Source organism: Sciurus carolinensis, chromosome 1 (assembly GCF_902686445.1).
Source record: "Sciurus carolinensis chromosome 1, mSciCar1.2, whole genome shotgun sequence".
NCBI classification, from domain to species: domain Eukaryota; kingdom Metazoa; phylum Chordata; class Mammalia; order Rodentia; family Sciuridae; genus Sciurus; species Sciurus carolinensis.
In genome coordinates this window covers 121,980,653-121,995,967 of record NC_062213.1, presented here as the reverse complement: position 1 = coordinate 121,995,967, position 15,315 = coordinate 121,980,653, and the positions used below count along the sequence as shown (strand labels likewise).

Below are 15,315 nucleotides of genomic sequence, written 5' to 3'. Positions count from 1 at the left end.
TTTATGGATGTGCCACTTTATTTGTAAATGTTCAGTTTGGGCAGGTAGAATTATGTGATGCAGTGTTTCAAACTGAAGAAAAATTTTTTCGTTTTACTTTTTCCTTTCCTCGCTCCATTTTTCCCCCTTTACCATATAATATCCCTGAAGTTAACAGCAGTGCACCTTGTGCCACCGAATTTTCAAAGTATACCTGTTTTTTTTTTTTAACTGTGCTTCAAATAAATTGAAAAATGATTATAATATTTATCTTCAACTTCGCCGTCATGCATCTATGCACATGAGGCTAGGTATTCCACTTTGAAAGCATGAGAGTGTCAAGGCCTTTGAATGGCAGGCATATGCCTTTTCTGAGAAATGTATGTGGATGCTAAGTATTGCTTTGTACCAGCAACTGCCCCCTTTTAAAAAAAAGAAATGCAGATTGAAGTAGTTGTCGATTTGTTTGGCATTATAGGAAGCAATCTGGTGTTAAGTAGTTTTAAATGGTTTTGTAAGCAAAGCTGAACTGTAGATCTTCATGCAGGAATATATATTAAGACTATGGAATGGGTGTTAAGACTTGGCAAGGGGAGAAAATGGGTTTGGTTAATGGATCTTTTATGGCCCTATGAGTTATCCTGTCCTTGAAAGTTTTTGGAAAAAAGTGGAAAGATCATATTGTTGCATTTCCCCTATTCTTGTTTTTAAAAGAACAAATCCCAAACCCCACATATGGCTTGTATTGAACTTTTATATTTGAATTAAAAATTGTTAAACATGAATAAAAGTACCTTAAAATTCTTTGAGATGGTTGATGATGGAAAATGACATGTAAGTAGAAAACATTATTACTACAAACTACAGATTTCTAATGGCAAGATATTTACATTAATCACAGAATAAAGAAACAAAGAGAATTGTATTGAGTACCATCTCATTGCAAATTCTTGGCACTTGTACCCATGTGTACACTTTTCAAGACCTTTCATAGCCTTATGAATAGGTTTCTTTATATGTATGTAGGCGTATATAGCATACATATAGCATTTTGTACTTGCTAACTATTTTGAATGTCTGCATAATATAAAATCCGTTGGAAGAGTGAATGTTTAAAGCATACGGTTAGAAATTAGACATTCCCTTAGTGGAGAAAGAAAGTCAGAATGGTGAATAATTAAAAGGGTACTAAAAATCCAAAGATCAGACTATCAAGGTAAATAAACAAAATGGAGACATTACAGACAACAGAAAATGGAAAACTAGCTAGTGAAAATCATTATCTTTCTTTAAGATATGAAAAACTGAACAAGAGGTAAGGTAAATAAATGCTGAATTATTGCAATGATTACTTTGGTTTCACAATAGCAGCCACTTATTTAAAATGTTTTGTATTTTATCTCAAAAACTACTTTTACGACTTAATACACATGAGTTCATGCTTTCTGAACCATTTTTCTTAAGTATGTTATAAAATTGGATATTGCTCACAATGTTCTTTAACACTCTTCAAACTTGATATCTCAATACTTTTGTTTGTTTTATATGGTCCTTTGACTTTAAGTATGTGAACAAGACAGAGGCCACATAAACATTAAAGCATATAATCATATGCAAATAAGGGCTACAAAGGATAAGGAGTTGAATCACAGCATATACAGTAAAGGCGATGGGTCAGAAGGCGATTTTATGTAGATAGGCTAGTCAGGATCAGCCTTGTTTTGGAGGGAAATATGGAGCACAGCATACGGTAAATCAGGTAGCAAACAACCAGCAGAGAACTAGCAAGTCCAAAGCCACTGAAGTAGGAACAATCTGGAAGGCTTGAGGCACACCCTGGTGGACAGCCTTACCAGAATGGCACGGGAAGGCAGAGAGGAAACTGAGGATGTGATGGTAGGGCATTGTAGGTATACTACAAAATACCCTTCTTATTCTGTGCCATAGGCCTTAGAGATAGAATCAGGCATAATCTAATTCACGTTTTTAAAAGACACTGGCAAGAGTGGAAAGAGAAAAGTTAAGGGATTCTCCCAGGAGTCCGCCTATATAAGATGGAGGCCTACACGAGCTGGCCTTCATTGTGGACTTAGAGGGGACTGGGTTTGGGATCTACTGGGAAGCACACTTGATAATGGATTATATTTGGAATGTAGGGGGAAAGGAAGAATCCAGATTGAAAGCTAGGTTTTTATTTGACTAGAGAATTCATAGGGATTCAATTTACTGTGAAAAAGAAATTCGAGGTACAACAGGGTGGGGTGTGGAAAATGGAAAGCTTTGTTTTGAGATGCCAGTTAGATATCAAGAATAGATGTGTAATAATCAGTTTGAGATATGAATCTGGAAGAAAGAGATGTAAGTTAGGGAATCATTGATATATTGATTGTATTTTTCCACATGGGGGAAATAACTAAATATTATCTAATATTTACTTTTTACCTGTACTTTGATTACAAAATATTTTCTCCTGACCTAGAATTTTACTGCAGACTTTATTATTCTTTCTGGAAAAATACAATATTATTTCTTGGACATCAGACACATATCTGATTATTGTATGTGATTAAACAGGTGTGATATATAAAATTTCTAAATATATAGAATGAATGAGTTATAACCCTTTTTCAGTTCTACAAGTTTGCTTCTTTTTTCTATATTTTACTTTTCCTTCTCAAAAATAAAAATTGGAAATAAGGAAAATAATTAGCCACTCTGAACAAATATTTTAAGTACAGTTGTTTGACTTAGTCTACTATTTTCTGGAAAATACACACCATTGCAAGGAAAATAAAGTTACATGTGATGCAAATTTATTATTTGCCTGGTTCTGTTAAGACTGGTAGAAGCCACACATATTTTAAAGAGGACTTGATCTCAAGTTGATTAATTTGTACAGAAAATGTGATACCTACATGCAAAACAATAAGAACAATGAAACAACATGGTTATAAATACTCAAGCTCTATGATTGGTTAAAAAAGTAAAAGATATTATGATGGTGCTGGCTTTTCAAAGATGAAACCATATGCAGATGTGTAAAGAGAGGACCTACTATGCAATATGAAAGTGAACATGGTTTACTGAGTGGTCCACCTGAGATGATCCTGGCGTTTTCGGCAGCCACTGCAGCTCCCACATGTGACTCACTCATGTACTGTACAAATGTATAACATTTGTGAACTAAGCATTCAACTATTTTCCCAAGTTTTGAAAAAATGATTTCAATATCAACTATCTTGACAATGGCTGTATTTAAATTGACAATAAAAACCCAGGAATTGATGGACTTGATCATTCTTGTTGATGACATTGCTGGTCTGTGTGTTGCCATTCATAGTTGGCTCACCTTTTTTAAATCCTTAAACAAAGAAATAAAATAACGTGATCATAAAATAAACAATCAGATCCACTGGCTTTTTTTAGCTTTTCAATATTATACTCAGGAAAGCTCAAATCCCAATGTATTACTGATTTTCTTGAGAAAAAAATTAGTAATACACAAGGTATATATGGCATGATTGAATGCAATAAAAAATACTCAACATACAATTTTGAATAAATTATGGATTCATTTATCCAATATTCATTTCTGAATAATGACTAAATATTTGGTAGAAGTTTTTCTTTCTTAAGTCCATTTTTTTTTGCAAAACAGTTAGTGGAATAAACTGCATTTATATATGAACAAAAAAGAAAATCCAATAAGGATAAAGAATGGTGAAATATGGAACATAGCAATGTAACCTCCAATTATTCTTTGAGAACATGCATTTTTATTTCTCCATTTTCTATAACAGATATACAAGTTATCATGTTTAATGTCAAAACCCTAATATCAGAAAACAACAGTTGATTCCATTAAAGGCCATAGAAGAGAATAAAAGGTATTAAAATCAGATGTTCAATTAGAAAATCTAACATGAAGAAGCATAATGTTGAGAATAAGAGATTTAATTAGAAATAATTCTGTACATGTTATTTATTTAAACCAATAGTATATGTCAATTTTTTTAAAAAAGCATACGTAGTCAGTGTTCATAATAACTAGCAAATTAATAGATTTGGTGACAGTTGAAATTTTATTTTCACCTCATTTTTTATTCCTTTGATAATAGGCCCCCATGTTGCCTAAGGACTGCTAATATTTTAAAAATTTGTTCTCTGAGATTGGGAGAATGCTTATTTGTGTTTACTCAAACTCATCTAAACTTTTATTTCTAAGTTCTGTAGCACTTACAGATTTAGTTTTAAGGTCTTAAAAACTCACTTAACTCCTATATTTATTGAGCACATATATTCTGCCAGACATCTATAGTATCTATTGATTGAAAGAAATTCTTATGGTGAAACTGAAATGTTGACAAACACACTTTCTGACTTTGATGATCATTGTTGAACAGTAGCTAATTGATATACTTAGCAACAAATATATGTTTGTTTGAAGATTCTTAAAATATCACAGCTACCAAGATAAGCGCATTTCATTTTTAAGAACCATGTTAAATGACATTTCTAAATTAAGCATTAAGGTGGTAGAAGTCCTAAAGGCAGGTAAATTGGATATGCATGAAAATTTACCTACTATGTATTTAAACTAGGTACTCCAAAATCAAAAGCGATTAAGTAACATAAAAATGTTTTTAATAAAACTGTAATTATTACTTCTGTGGTTATTAAAGCTTTACTTCAAACTGAACACAAAACATTATACTTTTGTCTTTAAAGTGAAGGTCAATTTAATAAAAAAAATTAAGTCATTTACATAGAAATTAAGAGTAAGACATCATTAGAAACAGAATATACTGCAGCCTTTTATTGTTTCAGCTTAGTTATATTTAAATGACTTTTATAAAAAAGAGGATTAAAGAAAGGAAAAGTCATAATTTTTTTTAAATCTTGTAGTTTGAGCTATTGTGTACCTTAACACAAATAATAAAGAATCAACTGAAACAAAAAAAAAAAAAACAATGTTTGTGTATATAAACATGTTAGCTTTTTCATGTAGTCTAGTACTAGGTTCCATTTCTTAGCAGTAGAGGTCAGCATCAGTAATACAATCTATGGATATCACATTACTTTGTTTTTGCTGACCTGTGATAAATATTTTCAGAAATATCATAGTCATTTTCTAGAGAAAATATTTTTTATGGTTGTCATTTTTATTTCCTGGACAGCAATATATTGGGTAAAACAAAACACAAGAAATGTCACATTAGACCCATGGTTTAGAGATTCCAGTGGTCTGCATTGGACAGTGGTCCTCAGTCACATTTAATAGGAAGGTACATTTGTACTCTATGTTCTCACTGTAGTGTTGACATGTGATCTTTGATGTCATCTTTTACTAGCTGTGGATGACCCTCATGGCAAACTCCCAATTGTCGATTGTGTAATTATACTTAATGACTCCCAAGTACCCTAAAATTTATACACATCTAATCTCACAAAGTCTCACTTGCCAGTTTCTGTCAGCATTCATGAAAATGAAGAAAATTTTTTGCAGAGTTGTGTGATAGCACTTCAACATTCTCTTGAATCAAGCCTCAGTTGGTTACTAATATACTAATACTTGGTTACTAGTCTATCAGCTTGTGCATTCTATTACATGAATTTTCAGTTAGTTGAGGAAGGACTTCCATTTTTAGTCATGACAAAATATGAAGGACTAAATTAGCCCACCTGACTCAAACAACTAGAAAACCAAGCAAACACAGATGAAGCAACTCAACTGTTCTTCAGACATTAAACTACAAGCAGTGCAAAGTCAAGACATGTGAGAAAAAATAAATTAAGTTCTAGGGTAGCCCCAGCTTTCTGCCTGGAAAGCATATTTCAGATCATGGAAAATAAAGAGGAGCTGGGGGAAGTTTTGCAGATAGAAAGAGCGACCTGAGTTGAGGAGCTGGAAACCAGAGTTGAGTGTCTGTGAAGGCAGGACTTTGTGAGGCAGTTTGTGTGTGTGTGTGTGTGTTACTGAGGATTAAACCCTGGGCCTTGGGCATGTTAGGTAAGCACTCTAGCAATTGAGCTATATCCCTAGCCCTATGAGGCAGTTTTCATGAGAAGAGAGCTATACAGAAAGGAAACTCCAGAAATTTGCTTCAGGGTGTCCCTTGAATCAATGCTGATCTCTATGACATGGGCTGAACTCCACCTGTATGGTTAAAAAGCTACTGAAGGGCTGTGAACTGCTTAATTCCAAGATCCACACTGGACCTATCAGCAAAAGTAAACAATGAAAATTGATTCCTGGCAGCATCAAATTTAGAAATCAGAAGAAGTGGACCTTAATTAATGGGGATAAATGATCCCTAGGCCAATTCTAGCAAAACATAAAAACCAGATGATCCAATTAAGAAATGAAAATGCCTATCAGACAAAATCATAATACCTTTTTTTAAAAAAGCAACATGAAAATGTATCCTCTCTAGCATCCTATCAAAACCTCCTAGTAATCTTAGTCATTTGAAAAATATGACCATGACCAAGAGAGAAATGAAAGATACACACATGAATCAAATGGAATTTTTAAAGAGGAAAATTATAATATATATGCAGTTTTTTGAAAAAATCACTGGATAGATAATACTTTGATAAATATTTGCAGAACAGATGAAGAAATTTGAAATTCTATAAATAGAGAATAACCAAAATGTAATATAAAGAGAAAACATTGAAAAACAGAAGAGCCTCAGGACTAGTTGAATAGTAACTAACTATTCAACATATTTCTGGAGTTCCAGAGGAACCAACAAAAAAAATTTGAAAACGTAATGGCAAAAAACCTTCTAAATATGATAAAAATGATAATCTCACAGGTCCTAGGCTCTCATTGAATGCCAAGCAGAATAAATACACAGAAAACCAAACCAGATACATCAGAATCAAATTACTGAAAAGTAGTGATAAAGAAAAACATTGGGGCTGTTAGGCATTAGGAAAATGCTTACATTCTGACAGAAAAACAGGGAACAAGAGTCAAAGAAAGTCTGAAACTACAAATGACAAGGGAAACATGATATTTTTTCAGTAAAAACCGTTTGTTTATTTTTAAATCAGATGTTTGGATGAGCTAAATTGTCTCTGTGAAAGTTGTTATAAAAGATAAGATGTAAGCTACTGTTTCCCCATAGAGTTTTTTTGTGATGATGTGAATATTCTATATCTGTACTATCAAGGGAGTATTTAATAATCATGCATGTTTTTTGAAATGCAGCCACTAAGCTAAGGGATTCATTTTTAAATTGTACTTAATTCAAATAATGTCATATTATAAGGGGCTGCTCTACCCAAAAAGTTTAACAGGGTTTCAGCCCCCTAAAATACAGTAAAACAGAAACAATCTAATTATTTATGTCTAACTTATACCTAAAGAATGCATATATTTTGGTCCTGAAGACTTAGCAAAGATATAATTGTGTTCATTATATTTCAAAATAACTACAAATAAAAGGTTTAAGCAGCTGCTGTATGAGAATTAATTTAAGTGATTCTGGTTTTTAGTCTGAAAATATTAGCAGAGATGGTGAATTCTCTGTAAAATCATAGAGAATGTGTTTGAAATAAACCATTTCATTTGTATTCAAGAGAGATTTCTATCCTTGAATCCCAATAGGATATATTCATTATGAATTAAATGCATCTCTAAAGGGTACTTTAGAGGAAATAGTTTTGGAGCATATGAAATTAACAAACAGTAAATTCCACCCTTGTCCCAGATTTGGTGGTCCTGAATTTCAAGTATAAATATTACACGCACTCAGAATCAAAGAGTAAACAACAGAATAAATAGTAAACAAACAATAAAAAACCCAGATATTCCAGAGAAGCAAATGACAATATTATTACATACCATATTCAAGAACTGAGAATAACAATTAAATTGATACTGAAAAATAAAATAAGAAAATATAAATTATTTCCTGAATGCAGCATTCAAATAAAGACCATAATATTAATCAAAATGTGGTAAATATACTAAGATATAATAGATTCAAGATATAAAGTCTAAAGTTGTAGTTTCTGAGAGAGCATGCACATAAGAGGTAAGATAATATCCAGCTGAGAAGACCACAGAAACCTTCTTAAAACAGGTAATATTTGAATTAGTTATTGAAAGAGGAATTCAATAGACATATAGTTAATTTCTAAGCATGCATAAGTAGATGTAGTTTTCAAAATATTTTGAACTCACCTCCACGTACCAGAATAATCTTAAACATGTTATTGACTTATATTCATTATTAGGAAAAAGGGAAAACAGAACACAAATAAACTAATGTATTTAAGCATCTCTTCTTGGACAAAGTAAATCAAAAGAATGCCATAAAAATTCTGAGCTTATTCCTAAAAAAAAAATCCACAATTTAGAAAAACATAACTTTTACCCAGGGGAATAATTTGATCCAAATGTTACTGCATTCCTTGGAAATGGTATGGGAATTCATTTACCTGGATTGTTTGAAGAAGCAGAGAAAAATGTTGACAAAGTAGAAGGTCTGGAAGGCTGAGAAAAGAGGCTTCTCATACCTGACAGAGCTCATGTTGTATTTGATTTTCATCAAGCAGCTGAAGGTATCCAGGAACAACAGAGACAAGAACAAGCAGGGAAAAATTCCGGTCCCACACAAAAGGGCCTTGGCCCAGTTTATTCTTCCAAAGTTCCTCCCAGGGGATCTTGTTTCTGACTTTGATGGCTTCTCTGAGAGGTTCAAAGTTCTAGCTACAAATCCATATATCCTACTTTGGAAATAGACATTGAAGGTGAATTGCAGAACCTCAAGGGTTATATGGAAAGGAGTAAACCAATGGTGAGAGATGGAATTTATTTCCTCTATGAGGGCCTCCGTGGACCACCAAAGAAAACCTTCATAGAAGGTGCAAATGCAGAAGTGTTAGATATTGATTTGGAGACTTACCCTTTTGTAACTTCTTCAAACTGTACTGTTGGAGGTGTTTGTACCGGTTTGGGTATACCACCTCCAAATGTTGGTGAAGAGTTCAGAGTTGTGAAAGCTTACACCATTGGAGTCGGTATAGGTGCCTTTCCAACAGAGCAAAACAATGAGATTTGGTGTGACTATAGGAAGGAAAAGAGGATGGGTCTGGTTGGAACTTCTTTTACTCAAATATGCTCCTAATGATCAATGGATTTAGTGCACTGGCTATTACCAAGTTGGGTATTTTGGACACGTTTATGGAAATCAGAGTTGGAGTTGCTTACAAGTTAGATGGTGAAATCATATCTCATTTCCCAGCAAATCAAGAAGTCTTAAATAAAGTTGAAGTTTAATACAAAACTTTCCCTCCATGGGCTACAGACGTATCAAATGCAAGAACATTTAAAGAACTACCTGTTAATGCCCAAAATTATGTTTGAATTAATGAAGATGAGCTTCAAATTCCAGTTAAATGGATTGGTGTAGGTAAATCCAGAGAATCCATGACTCAGCTGTATTAAGGATTTCCCAAAACACTCCTTGAGAGAGAGGGGACCGAATTTCTTAAGTATTTCTTTATGATCTGCAACTTCAAGAACACACATTGGTGTGAGTTTGCAGCCCTACAGTTGTTTCCAGTCTTTTAGGATAGAAGGCTATTGTGGAGACAGACTTTGGCATATTCCAGTGTCAACTCTCCTCAGCTGGAATAATGGCCAATTCATTTGTGGCTTCTGCTCTTCATGGTGCCACAATTTCTTTCAATTTTTAGTAATAGTAAATCCATATTGTCTGAAATCTAAAATAGTTACTTTCAATGAAGTTTTTCTTCATTATTGTCATTGTGTTTTACCATGGTAAGAACAATTAATTCAACTTGGCACAAATATATTTACATTCTGATCATTTAGTTCTGTCATTGGAATCTTTGCTCTTAGATAAAAGAATGCAGAGAGACCATTCTATAAACTTTCACAATGCTATAAATTCAGTCTAAGTTGTGAACTGTTTATTTTCTGCTGAAATCATTGCAAAGTTGAGCTTTTGGTTGGGGGAGAGAGCTTATTCATGGCTCCTTTAATTTGTACAGAATACAATTTATTTCTCTCTATAAATTATTTAATACATTGAACATCTAATTAAATGTTAAAGGGAAAACATATTTCCCCAAAACAAGCTTAATGTTAAGAAAAAGTAGTCATGAAAAGATACGTTGTGATATTTGGTGAATATTTGTCTAGAGTCCGAGACATTAACTGAAATGTATCTTTCCTTTTTTTTTTTTTCACATACCATTATTTCAAAGTCTAGTGAATTGATTTTTCAACATTGTGCCTATAAATATATTTACAAAATCATCTACAAGTGTATAAATGAACCCAAATTATTGGCCATAATTTTGATCATGCCTTCATATCTCCTTTATAAAAAAAAAGGGTTATTTTGAAAATTAGGTTTAACATATTATATTGTAGATTGTCTTCAATGAACTATTACATGTTCAAATTAGGTGCCACTTTATTTTATTATACCATCAGTAGCTGATTTAAAAGAACCAAATAATACTAGTAAAAAAAATTGTCTTCATACTTTTTAAATACTTACAAACTAAGTTATAAATTAGAAATATTTCGTCACAATCTATACACTATTATTACTTTTTTGAATATCCATTTTATTTTGTCGTTAAATAACTTACTACGTACAACATTAATTCTTTCATAGTAATGAAGTTATACCATCATATTCTTTGCGTGCTTGATGGATATTTGTCTTATTTCCAATTTTCTTAGGTCACAAAAATATCTTGAGATGAACTTTGAAAATTTATCAATAGCAAGTCTCAACATTGAAATTACTTGGGCAAACAGGATGGGAAATATTATCTATCAAATCTCAACTACTTTCCTGAGTGGTTGAACACTTTCCCAATACCCAACTATCTTGTCATTCATAGCCAAATTATTTTTGAAGTGTTAATTGTTCAGAAGAACAACGTTGTCCTCTACTTTTGTTTCCTCTCACTAGGAAAAGCCTGAATCAGTTTTAGTACGAGTGATTTAAAAGGTAGTGTACCAAATAAATTTCCATAGAAATCCATATTTAATGTGGTCTAGGAAAATGAGAATTTGAATAACTATATTGTCTCATTATGCATATTTTGAGAAATATTTGAAAATCAAATTTTTTTCAGCAGTGGGAAGATTCATTTTTCAGCTAAAATGGTATAACTCTATTTCCAGGGATACTGAAAAGTCTGGTACTTACTTTTGGTCAAGTAAGAATGACTGTAATGATTAATGATTTATAATGTACTGTTTAAAATTAGTAAGTCTAAAGGTGACAGTGTCAGCTTGTTTATTGATGACTTACACCAGGTGTCATTGGATAAATAGCCTGACTTGCTTACAATGATGAGTGGGGCATAAAACACCCTGCTACAGACAATCTCTTCTACTGTTCCGAAACCAAAACCTTTAAAAACATACTGAACATGTGTCCTAAGAAGAAATTGGGAAAACTGCAGCTGGAAGTCTCTTCCAACCTGACACTTGCCAGTCCTTTTTTCACCTATGAAGCAGTGTATCTTTATTAACTCTCCTTTAACATTCTTCTCTGGCATCTTTTGGGTCTTTTTGATGATTTTATTATATGTACTCATTGCAGGTAGCTATCATAAATATTGCTCTGTATTCAATTGTCTCCTCTTTAAAGACATTTTTATCTCCCAGGAGAACTGTCTTCCTTTGTGAACCCACAGATTCTACCTGTGCATATCTCTATTTCAATGCCACTACATTTTTCTGTGATTGAAGTTCACCTATTTTCCTGTCACATTATAAATACCAGAGGAGCACACAACTTCACTTGAAGCATCCTTAGCCTACATTCCTTTTCATCCAACAAAAGTCAAACAGTTCACCGTTATGTGAAGAGAAAGACACCCTTGCTGACCACTTACATTTCTTGCTTTTTTTTTTTTTTTTTTTTTTTGTGGTGCTGGGGTTCAAACCCAGGAACTTGTGCTTGCGAGGCAAACACTCTACCAACTGACCTATCTCCCCAGCCCCCATTTCTTGCTTTTTAAAAGGCATTGTAGAAGAAACCAGGACCAGTTCTCCAAAACCAAATACAATTCATCATTCCCAAATGGGCAACATGGTTTACCCAGGATAGTCAGAGCCTCTGCTCTTGACCACAGGTGACCTCTGGCTTTAACCTCTGTTCTTTTAACCCCTCTTCTTTTCTCCAATGTCTGCTAAGGTTCTATCCTTGCCACTGTCAAATGCACATACATTGTGTTTAGATTGGATGGGATGGTAGTTGGATTACTCTGGTCCTATAATTTATCTGTTACTTACTAGGTAAATCAGAAAACCCAATACTGAACAGAGCTTACAGGGAGATACACCACAAGAGCTAGACTGGGACAATGGGAATCATGCTGCTGGTTATTTGGGTTGGTCAACTCTGTTAGCACTAATATGAACATTGATACTAGGGTTAGCTCTCCTCACCCTCTGTCACTAATAATACCACATCCAGCTAAGATATATTGTAGGAAGATATCTTGTAAGCTCTGTGGGCTAATTTTACCTCCAATCAGAAAAGCACCCTGACACCCTGCTTTGTGAATTAGGTACAAATATTGCTAAAATAAATTGTTACTAGCACTACCATTCCTATTAACTTATTAAGTTGAGACATGAAGAATCACTAGGTAGTAACAAGATATATTATTCAGGGTCCAACTGGAAAAACATAAAAAGGAGCACTATGCTGATATTTTGACAGAATTTAATTTAGGAAATTGGTTGAACATATTTTGGAACACTGAGGGGCAATAAAAGGACAATATGTCAATGGAGGTACAGGGACTGCAGGAAGCAGGCATCACCAGGCTGAGGAAACAGTTACTAAGTTGGGATTTTCAGAAGCTTTGAAAGAGGGTCTAGTGGACCCAGGACTGAGATCTCAGGTGAGGACATGCCTGGATGGTTCTGGTACTGTAGGAACTCAGAGATACAGACTCATATTTTAGGGAGGAGCATTGAGAGACTGGTGCTGAAAGCCAAAGGGTAAGAAGCTGGAAACTGTTTCCAGCTGCTGCTGTGAGAGTTCAGGGGAGCAATGGAGACAGGAGTAGCAATAAACAGAAGGTATCAAGTCTCTTCCTCACTCACCCACCTTTCCTGAGCCTAACAGCGTCTGAAGAGGAACTAAGAAGTACACTAGCAGAATGTTAATGAACCTCGCCAAGCCCCAGTCGCAGAAGCACAGAGAAGGGTGGATTTGGAGTTGAGCTACAATTGCGGTATAAAAGGCACATTAAAGGACCAAGAAGAAGGTTGTTTTAAGCAGAGAGGGCCCTATGGGGAAGGCCTGGAAGCAGGAAGGATGGAAGAATGTTAGCGTGATGGGTTGAGAGCAGAAGGGTAAGAGTGGTGAGGGATGAGCAAAGTGGGTAGCCTAGGGCCAAAGTGTACAACAGCAACTCTGTGTTTCTGGAATCTAAGCCCTGAGCTGGAATTCATGATTGTCATGTGCAGTGTATTCCACATACACTTTTTTTCTATTTGCACCACTTTCACTTTTATGGGTTGTCATGTACTATATATGAACTCATTTTTATACTAAACCCTTTGGCAACTCACTTCAGTATTTAAGGAATCTATTTGAGAACCTGCCTTAGAATAACAAAGGGGCAAATGGTAGAAAGATCACAAAAACCTACCTTTGAATCGTCAGTCAATGAGCAAAAACTAATGTACACATGAGTTAGACTGAGTATCTAAAATAATTGAGGCTTAATTATAAGCCATGTAATTCATTAATTTTAAATCTTATGGAGCTTTCTAGTCTGTGAGGCAAGGGGTGTCTCCTGTGAGTCCAGTGGAGGGAAAGGTCCTCATCCCAAGACAGAATCTTCATTTAGAAACCTTGACAGCAACAATACTTAAAACATGTAAAGCTTCCTTGATTATTTGGTTTCTTTCTAATTTCGACTTTTCTAAATGCCATTATTTTGGTCCAAATGGTTTGTTAACTTGGGTTATGTTTTCTCTGGATTCCTTAAATTACAATTATAAATATGGGTGATTCCATGGTAGTCACAGTTCTATCACCAGGAAGTTAGTTTTTATGATGATAAAATACAAATGGAAAGAATGTAGCTTGGTATGTATAAAACTCTACTTATGGTCAACCTGAAACCTTATAGATATGCTTGTGTTCTTTCACCCTGACCCAGAGAGTTTATCTGCTAACTGCATGCTGTTATGTTCTAAAACATAAGTTATATTGTGTCATGCAGAAGGTCCTCTCACAAAGTTAAGGAATTTGAACTATTTTTTAAGCCGGATACTGTTATCATTGAAGGCTTAGCTCCAGTAAGAAAAAAATTATTTATCTAAGGAATACAAAGTTTATCATACAAAATACATGTTCTGTAATAAAAAGCAGTTAAAAAAATTAGATTATTATCTCCAAATCTCAATATTCTGGTATACAAAGTGTGATTAAAACTATCATACTTTTTCAAATGATTATAATCATATGTGAATGTTATATCAGACTGTTATATCAAGAAAATAGAAATTACTTAGATATTTACAAGATGGGCTTTCATCTCAAAAATTGGTGAAACAAGTGATTTTGATTTGAAGAAACTATAAAGGAAATGATAGGATAGCCCAGACTTTAGTAATAGAAAAAGCCACTAACAGCCTTAGCTTGGAGGGATAAGGGGAGGTGCTACTGGAGGACAGAGGTTCTCCTAAAACTGGAAGCACAATAAATCTGTCAGATGCAATCTGAAAGCAGACAGAAACCACAGTTGAAAAACCACTCAGCAAAATGAAGGTGAAAATACATTGGTTTCTCTCTTCCCATTGCCTTCAAAATCCCACCAATGTCTCCATTGTGCAATGTCTTCTGAAGCCAGCTGACTATAGATCAGGAGAAATGCACTGAGAATTTGTGAACTAGTCTCAAAATGAATGGAGCAAAGGAATGGAGAACAGCTTGAGATCAAGCCCAGGACTACCATAATCTGTCACCAAAGATCGTAAAATCATCTGTCTAGTACCGAAGATATTTTAAAAAGTGTTTATCCAAAGAAGCAACTTTAGATTCCCACAACATGGATAATACTATCTAGGAATCTAGATGACAGAAAAGTTTTTGTTGCTGGATAATCTTAAGAGATGTCAAAAATTAGCATTAACTTAATTGCTAAGGTAAATTTTTCTAGTAGGTCACTGATACTGGTTTATGCTTTTTATTACTTGTATACTTTATCTATCTATCTATCTATCTATCTATCTATCTATCTCCCTATCTCATTCTATGTATCTATATCTATAGATCTCTCTATAGAGATAGATTTATCTAG

General features: G+C 33.9%; 1 pseudogene; it reads left to right on the top strand.

The window, feature by feature from the left end:
* Positions 1-8,381: 8,381 nt before the first annotated feature.
* On the top strand, positions 8,382-9,442 carry LOC124993634 (adenylosuccinate synthetase isozyme 2-like; annotated as a pseudogene).
* The last annotated feature ends 5,873 nt before the right edge of the window (positions 9,443-15,315 follow it).